The 11,183-nt window shown below is 36.9% G+C and overlaps 1 pseudogene; it reads left to right on the forward strand.

Annotated features, from left to right (window-relative positions):
* The first annotated feature begins 1,585 nt into the window (after positions 1 to 1,585).
* Positions 1,586 to 1,712, forward strand: LOC126032806 (uncharacterized; annotated as a pseudogene).
* The last annotated feature ends 9,471 nt before the right edge of the window (positions 1,713 to 11,183 follow it).

Here is an 11,183-nt window from a genome sequence, read left to right on the forward strand (position 1 = left end):
TACCTAGGTCAACCACATGCAAAGCAAAAATCCTACCCATTGTGCTGTCTCTCTGGCCCAAGATTTTCCTTATGATTATAATGATCATCATCATTTTTATCATGATTCTTAGTTTCTCATAGTGTCCAATGCCCTATTATTGGTATTTATTATGAGAAAATGTAGTAGATAGGGTTTGGTACTGTCTATAGTACATCTATATAGCATCCTCTAGAGGGGGACTTTGGGAATTTATCTCCCACAGATAATGGGAAGGAAAACTATATAAACTATTGCAATTTTCTCTATAATTCAGATATGTTTTCCTCCTTCTTTTCTTCCTTTTCTTCTCTTTCCTCACCATTATCCCCAGTTGGTTGCTATGGGAATTAATGTTCACAGAAAAAGTTAAGTCATATTCCGAGTCTCAGAGATGGGTTTATACGTGGACATCGTGACCCCATATCTCACTACCTAAGGCTAAAATAAACACTGAGATTATGTATTCACAGCCTAACAGCTACTTTATTGCTTGGTATAGAGCTGTCAGCACAAGCCGATGTGTTGGAGCAGATGCTAAGACAGTTTCTCCATGTCAAAATGGCTTTTGAAACTCTCTATCAGAATATCTGATCCATAGTTCATCAGATTTATTTTGTGGGAGGAGCTTCCTAAGCTAAAGTGGAAACCGAGAATGGGAGCTGACTCCTTAATTTAATGAATCATCATCATCATCATATTTAAAAAGTTTATAGCAAGAAGGGGAAAACATTCAGCATTTTGTTTAACACTATTTTCTATAAAGTGTGACATCACATCTCACATACCACATATCACACTGGTAAGTTTTCCATTCTTTGAAATGCACATTTATTAGAAATTATGAAGAAAATATAATCAAAGAACTTTATGGTATAATACAAATAGGTATTGAAAGTGTAAGGCAACGGTCTGTTTACCTTCAGACATAAATTGTTGACCATCCTGTCGTGCCTTTTATTTATTCTTTTTTATAATTATCTTTATTTAAACACCGTGATTACAAACATGATTATAGTTGTATGATTACAGTCATGTAAAGAACACCCCCTTCACCAGTGCAACATTCCCACCACCAATTTCCCAGATCTCCCTCCTCCCCACCCCCCTACACCTGTACTCGAGACAGGCTTTCTACTTCCCTCATTCATTCACATTGTTATGATAGTTTTCAGTGTAGTCATCTCTGCAACTGCACTCATCATTCTGTGTGATGAGCTTCATGTCATGAACTACACCTACCAGCCCTCATCTCTCTTGTCTCTGAGATACTGTCGTGCCTTTTAAACCTCTAATCAGCTCTCCTGGTGTTTAGGACAGCTTTGGAAACTTTTTTCCCAGGAGTGCATGTGACCTGAGAGGAGGAAAAGGATCTTCCTGGTTCCTCTGTCCTTTCTAGGCACAAATCTTCACCTTCACCAGTCCATGTCTCCAACTGTTTGTTGTGTATCTCTTTCTGTGTCCACAACCACACAGTGTTCTGATGAAGAGATAGAACACAGAACACAGGGTCCTCACTTTGATGTTACTGCTGTTTAATAAATAGTCTAAAAGTTCCAATAATAATATACTTACCTGGCAGAGGAGATACCATGGTCATGAAGGTGGTTTCCCCAGGGCGAGGCTTATCCATTGCACTCCAGATGTGCTGACCCCTGCGATTTCCCCAAATGTGGGAAACTCGACTACATAACAAAAATATTTAAAAAAAGAAAAAAAAGAAGAAAAAGTTCCTATAATAGAGTCTAAAATTCCTTTGAAAAGAGATATAACTCTCTTATTTTTCTCTTATTTTTATATGTGTATTTGTGTGTGTTCATGGATGTGGTTTTTTGACAGAATGAGAATGAGACAGACGTAGAGAGCTTTTCTCTATTTTCTACCATATTTCTCATAAACATGAATAAAATAACATGAAAAATAGAAGCAAAGTCCTAAAGAATAATGCCCAAAAGTTCAGCAACACTGAGGCAATGGCCTGCAGGGTCCTTGTTTCCTCTGGTCTGGGTCATCTTCTTCCTGTTGAGATGCTCCCTGAAGCTTTCTCTGACTCAACTCACAGCTACCTGGTCATTTCCATTCACAGTATTGGTGCAGGACTGGTCGCCTTGTGGGCCTCTTTACCTTTGCTCTATACTGTCCAGAGCTTGGGCAGGATTTATATTCCTCTTTCATATGTACTCTTCCTTGGTAATTTCTTCCAGACCCAAAGCATTTAATAACTCAAGAACAATTGGAAGACTTTGATTCATAGCTCCGTTTTGAACACTGTCCCAAGCTCAATTGTTTTTCTACTAACTTATTGGGCTATTTCTTTCAGATAATTCCAGTGCTTTCAAGTCTAATATCAAAAGAGATGCCCTTTTCTCTTGCACCCCTTCCACATGTGCTCCTCCATTCATCTGCAGAGTGCTTATCGCTGAAATACTTGAGCTTTCCAGGTGACTTCTAAAAGTTATTCCTGATTGTATTTCCGTCGAACTCTCATTCCAACCACTGACAAGTTCTTCACTCAAGTCTGTTCAAAATTAATTTGTGTTTCTTCAACTTATTTTAGTTTAGATGACAACTGTCTATTGCTTGAAATAATACATAGGTTAATTTTCCTCCCTCTGATCATTCCCTTCCTCAAATATTTACTCACAGATATATTCTGAAGGTGCCAAGCAGGTTTAATCACTCCAATCTGCTGTGTAAATTACTTTTGTTTCCCTTTACAGTAAGAAAAGAAAATTGACCTAAATACATGCCCCTCAAAATGTGACAGGAACCCAAAGGAAGGGGGGGCACAGATAAAAATTTTGTAAATGGATATAACTGGGGACCCCAGGTAGAATCAGTGGACGAGGTGACACAGGAAAGGAGGAGGCTGTAGTTAGAAAAAGGTTGAGAATCTCCAGCTCATGGTTGCCTTTCCCTTTAAAAACTCACATCACATTTCCTTTATGTTTATTATCATTTGCCTCCTTATTTCTCCTTAGCTCTGATTCTAAGATTGGCCTTTATCTCTCTTCTCAACTAACTTTCCCAGGGCTCATTGTGCCTGATGCTTGTCCTTCGAATTTGAATCCAGTGCTGCTCTTTTTAAAGATGAGTCAACTCTCTAGCAACTATGCAAAGCAGCATGCCCCCCACCATTACTTTTCTCCACAAAGCTGCTACTTCCTTTACAATACTCAGTGTAATGAAGACTTTAATGTTAGCCTATTTTGTGTCCTAGAATATGATTATAAATGACCAGGCATTTTATTGTCCTTATTATTTAGTCTAATCCACTAGCTTGCACAGAATTTGGTACAGAGTTGATCATTCATCTAACAAATTTTGAGTGCAAATGAAAGAAAATTTTTTCAATAAGTCCAGGCCATTTACTCCAACCCCATATATACATTTATACTCAACAGAGAAAACCTGAAAGCCTTTCCTCTAAGACCTGTCACAAGACAATGTTGTCTCCTCTTGCTACTCCTATTCAACATAGTACTGGAAATATTTGCCATAGTAATTAGGCAAGAAAAAGATACCAATGACATGCAGACAAGAAAGAAAAAAGTCAGGTTCTTATTGTTTGCAGATGACATGATATTATATTTAGGAAATTCTAAAGACCCTACCAAATATCTTCTAGAAACAATAGATTTGTATAGCAAAGTGACAGACTACGAAATAAACATGCAAAAAAACCAATGACCTTCTTATACACAAATAATGATAGAGAAGAAATAGACATTAAAAAATAAAACAACAGCACCAAAGTCAACATAACTAAAGAGATGAAGGACCTTTACAAAGAAAACTACAAAACATTGCTTCAAGAAATAAAAGAGGACACAAGAAAATGGGGTGATCTTTTGATTCACTCTTTTCTCTGTGTGTTTCCTAAGTGATTAATGATTAAGACCTTTGGTTACAATCACATATTTGCCTTACCAACTGGATGCTGTGGCTGGATGGAGGTGGATGGATGGAGGGGCCTTTCTCCTCCAGCTTGGACCACTTGTCTGCAACCCCTTCCAGCTGGCGGGTCTGAGGGTTCAGAGTAGCAGCGAGGAAATCTACAAACAGGTTTAATGAGACATCAGCTTCATTCAAGGCCCTAGCCAACACATGTGTGGCCTATCATAACCTTTTATGCTGGATCCTTATTCAGCCCTGCATCCGACCTCTCAGCCATCTCCTCATAAAAGCCCTTGATGAGAAGATTTGAAGGATGGATTGATGGGGAGATTGGGGGAGATTCAGCAAGAGGAATGGAGGAAGAAGCAGCAGGAGAAGAGATGGCTGAAAGGGGTAGAATGCAGGGCTGAATAAAGATCCAGCATAAAAGGTTATGATAGGCTACACATGTTGGCCAGGGCCTTGAATAAAGCTTCATGTCTCCTGAAACCTGCCTGCGAGTTCTCTCCCCACCACTATCCTGAACCTGCAGACCCGACGGCTGAAGGAAATTGCAGTTGTGTGGCCCGAGCTGGAGGAGAAAGGCCTCACCTCACCCTCCATCCATCACCATCCAGCCCCATCCAGGGCTGTTATTCAACAGATGCCTTTGGTTAAATTACATGTTTATTCCCAGCAATAGTTTAGTTATCTATAAGAAGGAACAACAAATACGCAGTGTTCCCAGATACCTGGAATGATGATATGATTATAATCCAAGCAGGAGACAGAAAATAAAATTTATTCAAAGGTCATGTAACATAACATACCATTTCATAACTTTGGCCATCAGTGTTAGTCCTCTGGTTTCCCTGAAGGACCTCCATTTTATTTTCTTCGAAGGTGAGAAAATGATAAATATTGAGGACATTGGAATGTTTTGTCCAAACAAACGTATTTCTCATTTAAATAGAATGCTTGCTTTTGTTTTATACAAAGAAGAACAAAGAAATATGGTCCATTGGATATAAATTTGTATAAGTAGACATGGACATTTGTGTGTATTGAGACGTGAACAAAGAAAATGTCAGCATTTGAGACAAATAGGCCTTTGGGGTACACCAAAGTTGAAAGGGGCAGTTATGGGAGCTACAGACCCATCATTGTTTAGCATTAGTTTGGGGAAAGAAACACCTATTCCTGCAGAATTGTTAGAATATGTAATATCTAGTCTCATTGGATAAGTGACTCCCTTAGCTTCAGGTTTTGTCTTCAATATTTGGAAAGTGATAACTGTGATAATGGCACTCAATTCATGGGCAGTATTTGGTGGCAACTGTGCTACCTAGTAGTGGGAAAACTTCAGTAAATACAGGTCTTCTTATGCATTTCATCCTTCTTATTTCTTCTTGTCTGTTTTCCTCATCTTTCACATTTGAGCCATGCACTTTCCATGACATTTTCTGTGAAGATCAAAGTAGGTGTCTTTTAGCACATCTGAATTCTCTCTCAACTAGAGAAACTGCTCATTTCTACTGTGCTTCCATGTTACCATTGATTAAAAGAAGTGCTTTAGCTAATAAAAATTTAAAATGTCTTACAAATCATTATTGTTCTCAAAAAAAACCAACAAACAACAACAACATAAAACATCTGACATGACTTTCTTCTGGATTTGCTAAATGTCTCCCTCACTTTAGATACTTCTGAGGATTTCATAAGCTCACTGCTGGCTTCCTTTATCCATGGGTTCCTTACCCAAGAAATCCTTCCAGATACCTTCCACCTTTCACATGTTCTACCTTTGAACTCTCTTTGCACTGATGTCCTCTGCCAAACTGACCTCTTGTGGCACAGCTTACTGAAATGTTAATTTTCTTCTAAAAAAAATCTTGTGCACATACATATCAGCCTAACTCATAAACAGCTGTTGGTAGTATACTCAATTGAAGCTGGATGCGATTCAGTGTCTGGAGGTTTTAATTTTAACTGTCTGATTCTGTATTGTGCCAAGATAATTTTTTTCTTTATCAGAAACAAAGCTGATTCTTGGAGGGAGGAGGAACTTTTAAGTATTGAATCCCTGCTGATGATTGGCCCAGTGCTGAGTTTTGTGTGTAGAAGAAACATTATATTTTGTTTAAAGATTTAGAAACAAGAGATCAGGATAGTTTAAGGAAACTTCCCAGATTAGTAGTCTGTGCAAGGGAGAGATTGAGGCCAAGTATATACGATACCTCAATTTATGCTTCCTGTGTTATAGACATCAAAGATTAGTCAAGACATTATAAAATGGGCAAGTCTTTGAGCATAGAGGCCCAGTAGTAGCATTTGTATACTCTAAAATATACTCTAGGAGTCTGAATTTTAATGAGAAACCCACATGGGTTCAATTCAATTCAAATGACTGAAAAATACTTTGTTAAAGAGCTTGCTGTCTGCATCTTAATAGGAGCTGTTTATGGACCATTCTTATATGTAACTACAAAATAGCCTTAATTACTCTTATTTTACAGACTGGGGAACTAACTGAAAAGACAGGCACTTAGTCTGGTTCATGGAAATGTTTCTGTTTAGATTCTGGCCCCTCCAGACTCTGAAGCTCAGGATAGATACTTTCTTTAAAGAAATTAAATTTAGGGCCATAGGAATAGCATCAAGGCTAGGATTTCTGCCTTGCATGTGGACAAAAATTTGATCCCAAAAATCTCATTTGGTCCTCTCAGCCCCATCAGAGGACATCCCTGTGTTCAGAACCAGGAGTGAGTCTTGATCACTTCCAGGTGTGGCCCCAATTCAAATGTTGGGAGAATCAATTATGCAATAGTTTAACTGCAGAGGCAAAATCATTCTAGCAGTTCTGCTATGAAAAATATTGTCAGTGATTTTCTCTAACCTCTTTTCTGCTCTCTCCAAAAGCAATTTCATCTAAGATCATTTATCTCCCTGTTTATATAACAAAATTAAATATCCACCCAATGCTTTTATCATCTTAAGTATTACATAATGTTCTTAGCATGGAAAGGAGGATTTATTTTTACCTGGTAGTTCTTTCTTTTGACTACCTGCTCATTCTAGTTTGCCTATCTATCTATCTATCTATCTATCTATCTATCTATCTATCTATCTATCTATCTATCTATCTATCTATCTATCTATCTATCTATCTATCTATTGATATTCTCTCTTTATTTCTCTTTCTCTAGCTATCATCATCTATATATCAATCATCTATCTATTATCTATCTATCGATCTACCTGTCTGTCTCACTGTTTATCCATCCATCCATCCGTCAGTCTATCTATCCATATGTTTATCTATCTACCTATTTTCTTTCAATCAGTATTGAGAATTTGAATGATCATACTCAAATAAATCCATTTATGACTAAGATATTTTATGAACTATTTAAGAAAGTTTTCCTATGAGCTATATATATATACACATATTTGTATGTGTTCATAATTATTTATGCACTTATGTCACTAATAGCCTTTCATTCAACTATGAACAACTTTCAGTAGATGTAAATGTATTGGCTATGGCACGAGCTAGACATTATAGGTTTCTAGTAAATTTTCACAATTTAAAAACACACTTGCTATTTCATTCTCTTCAGAATGCCTGAGTGTGCCCTGTGTTTGTCTATTTGTCTTTCCTCTTCTGGTCACAACTTTTCATACTCAGTTCTCTGAAGTGAAAGTCTCTGCTCAAATATGGAGATTCCTCCAAAAACTGGAAATCGAGCTCCCATACGACCCAGCTATACCACTCCTAGGAATATGCCCTAGGAACATAAAAACACAATACAAAAATCCCTTCCTTACCACCTATATTTATTGCAGCACCTATATTTATTATAGCAAGACTCTGGAAACAACTAAGATGCCCTTCAACAGACGAATGGCTAAAGAAACTGTAGTACATATACACAATGGAATACTATGCAGCTGTCAGGAGAGATGAAGTCATGAAATTTTCCCATACATGGATGTACATGGAATCTATTATGCTGAGTGAAATAAGTCAGAGAGAGAGAGAGAGAGAAAGATGCAGAATGGTCTCACTCATCTATGGGTTTTAAGAAAAATGAAAGGCATTCTTGCAATAATAACTTTCAGACACAAAAGAGAAAAGAGCTGGAAGTTATAGCTCACCTCATGAAGCTCACCACAAACAGGGATGAGTTTAGTTAGAGAAATAACTACATTTTGAACTATCCTAATAATGAGAATATATGAGGGAAATAGAAAGCCTGTCTAGAGTACAGGTGGGGGTTGGGTGGGGAGGAGGGAGATTTGGGACATTGGTGATGGGAATGTTGCACTGGTGATGGGTTGTGTTCTTTACATGACTGAAATCCAAACCCAATCATGTATGTAATAAAGTTGTTTAAATAAAAAATTAAAAAAAGAAAGAAAATAGGCAGAAAAATATTCCAGATCCCAGAAACACTCAGAACTTTTGGACTTCTGCATGTAGCTTTTTAATACTGAGTTATTTAGTATTGCTTCTATTTTACTTCAAAATATTTTTTATTTCTAATAACTAATGGCTGTTGAATTTGAAAAAAACTTTGACATTTTACAATTTTAGTATTATTCAAATATAATGTGAAGTAAATTTATGTGATATAAGGTAAAATATTATTCATTGTATAAAATCACCAAGATGTAAAAAATAGTAAGTCATTCTTAATGAAGATATAGGAAAAGTATAATAGCAGTTGAAGAAATCAAGAAAGACAATCATTTAAAATATGCTATTTTTGAAATAGTTTATTTTTGGAATAGTATGAATTGTTTAAAATCTGACATTTTTGTCACTGTATTGCAAACTCTGTAGACTATAGTTATGTGTCAAGTCATTAATTTATTAAATTAAATCCTATTTCCATAAAAAAAAGAAAGCCTCTGCTCAAAGAAACTTGACCCTTGCCTACTCCCAACTTTCCAGACTGTCCCGAAAGTGAGTGGAAGAGAATTCAGTCCAGCTTTAAATATCCATGGTAATGAGTGAATTGGCAGATTTGTTTGAAGTGACCACATCTTTGTCTACTGCTCTGCCTCTGACAGCTGCTGACTGGCCAGAACAGACCTCAGTTAATGTCCTCTTTCCCCTCAGACTCACCTGGAATCAGAAAGACACCAGAGCTAAAACTTGTCAAATCTCTAACTCTCCAGAAGAGAAGCCTCTAGAACCCTATACAGCAGCCTAGAAAGTCTTTCCAGGTTCTGAATCTGTAATTTGATTCATTCTAACACTTTTCCCTCGTGTCTTTAGCTTGTAGCTTGAATAACTGAAATGTAATGAAAATACAAAATTATTATTTTTTTAATTTTTGTTTTGGTAATCAGAGCTTAAACCTCTTTTTGTGCTTAGGAATCACTTCTAAGTCTTAGAGGACACTATGGGGTGTCAAGTATTTAACCTAGGTCATCTGCTTGAAAGAGATGTGTCCTAACTGTTGTATTATCTTTCTGGTCCCTTTTAATTTTTCAATGCCTTTTTTGCATCCAAATATTTAAGAAAATTCCAAAATGTTTACCTTCATCTTTTCCCATCAACTGTCCCATCAACCTACAGAGAGGAGGAATATAGTTCTCCTGCCAGACCCTACCAGAAGAATGCAATCTTGCTCAACCATGGTGTTCTCTAGAGGTTATCCCTGAACCCCCATATTATACCATGACCCTCCCCCACCTTCTTGTTATTGTTGAATAACATGGGGGACTCTGGGCTGAAACTATAAATATTTGAAGAATAGCTCTCTTTTCATGTTCTGTTTGAAGAATATTTTCTTTTTATGCTTCTTTATTCCTTCTAATTAGTTCATTTCTGTGGAGTACTGGAAAGCAAACTCATTCTGTTAACATATATTAAATGTGTCCCTGACATTTAAAGAGTTATTTTCAATAACATCTGTAATTTTCTTTTATTTCTGGTAGGCTGTTAGAAAAATACAAATAAGAAAAAGCCAACTAGACATAGAACACTTTGTGTGTACAAATTTAGATTCAGTGAATATGTGCTCATGACTTCTGGTAAAAACTATTGTGTTTTACTAATTAATTAATGATGATGATCATAATAATAAAATGCTAATAGTTAATGTTATCTTTTAAATGGAAGAGTCAGTGTGCATGTTCTATTATTGCATAGAATCTCAACAGAAATTCAGAAATGTAGTCACTATTATTATATCTATTTTTCAAAAAATACAAGCTCAGAGAAAGGATATAAATTAAGTTCCTATAGTATATGGTGGAAGCCCTTTGGATTTCAGTGTTTCTGAATCATTGGTTTCTCTTTTCTAAGACCTACATTCATTCTGACCCTTGTTCTAAGGTGTCTGATGACCTCTGGTTATGGGACATTGCTAAGGAATTGCTATGGGATACATGCTAAGGAACAGGAAACAGAAAAAGCCATTTCATTCTCAGCCATCCTCAAAATTACATAGCATGTGCAAAATATTCCAGTCTGCTAACACCTAGAGTAAGTAGTAAGTACCATTAGAATTCTTCAAAAATCCACAGTTGATACTAAGTCCTGTTGCTTGCCTTATTTCTGGATTTTCTCTGGCACTCCTTTGTCCTTTATTTTTTACGCAATCCTGTACCATATCTGCCCAAAGGAAAGGAGCTATTGTTCTGAATCCTGATGAGAGCCTTATCACCCCCTCTGCACCTCCAGAATGGTGCTGTTGAACCCACAGAAAAGAGTGAGCATCTCCATTTGTAGTACCTTCAAGAGAACACAGTACCGGCGATACATTTATCACTGTTTTGTACCTGACATCACAGGAAAACACAAGCTAGTGTGATCTGACAGCTGACATGATAACAATACAGATAAGACTGAAGAAACTGAATGATGCAGGACAGGTTTGGGAAGCATGAAAGATGTTACTTTCTAAGGGCAAACAAGTAGAGAATCAGAGAGAACCAAGGGTCTTTGGCATAGCCACTTATTCATTGATGAAGATACTGATGAAAGCATTTGCCTTAAATCAGGTATGCAGAACAGAGCACTTATGTTTGCCACTGAGTTCTGAAATGTCCCATAACCGGAGGTCATCAGATGGCAGTATGTGAGACATAACAGTTGAGCTGTGACCTCTGATAAATTATATAATTTTAATTAATTTTAATTTGAGGGCGACATCTGTGGGTACTCAGGATTTACTCTGCACTCAGGGATTACTTCTGGCAGGCTTGGGGAACATATGGGACGTATGCTTCCTATTCTCTGTGCTATCTTTCCATACCTCAAATGATCTCATTTT

Source organism: Suncus etruscus, chromosome 16 (genome assembly GCF_024139225.1).
Source record: "Suncus etruscus isolate mSunEtr1 chromosome 16, mSunEtr1.pri.cur, whole genome shotgun sequence".
Classification (NCBI taxonomy): Eukaryota; Metazoa; Chordata; class Mammalia; order Eulipotyphla; family Soricidae; genus Suncus; species Suncus etruscus.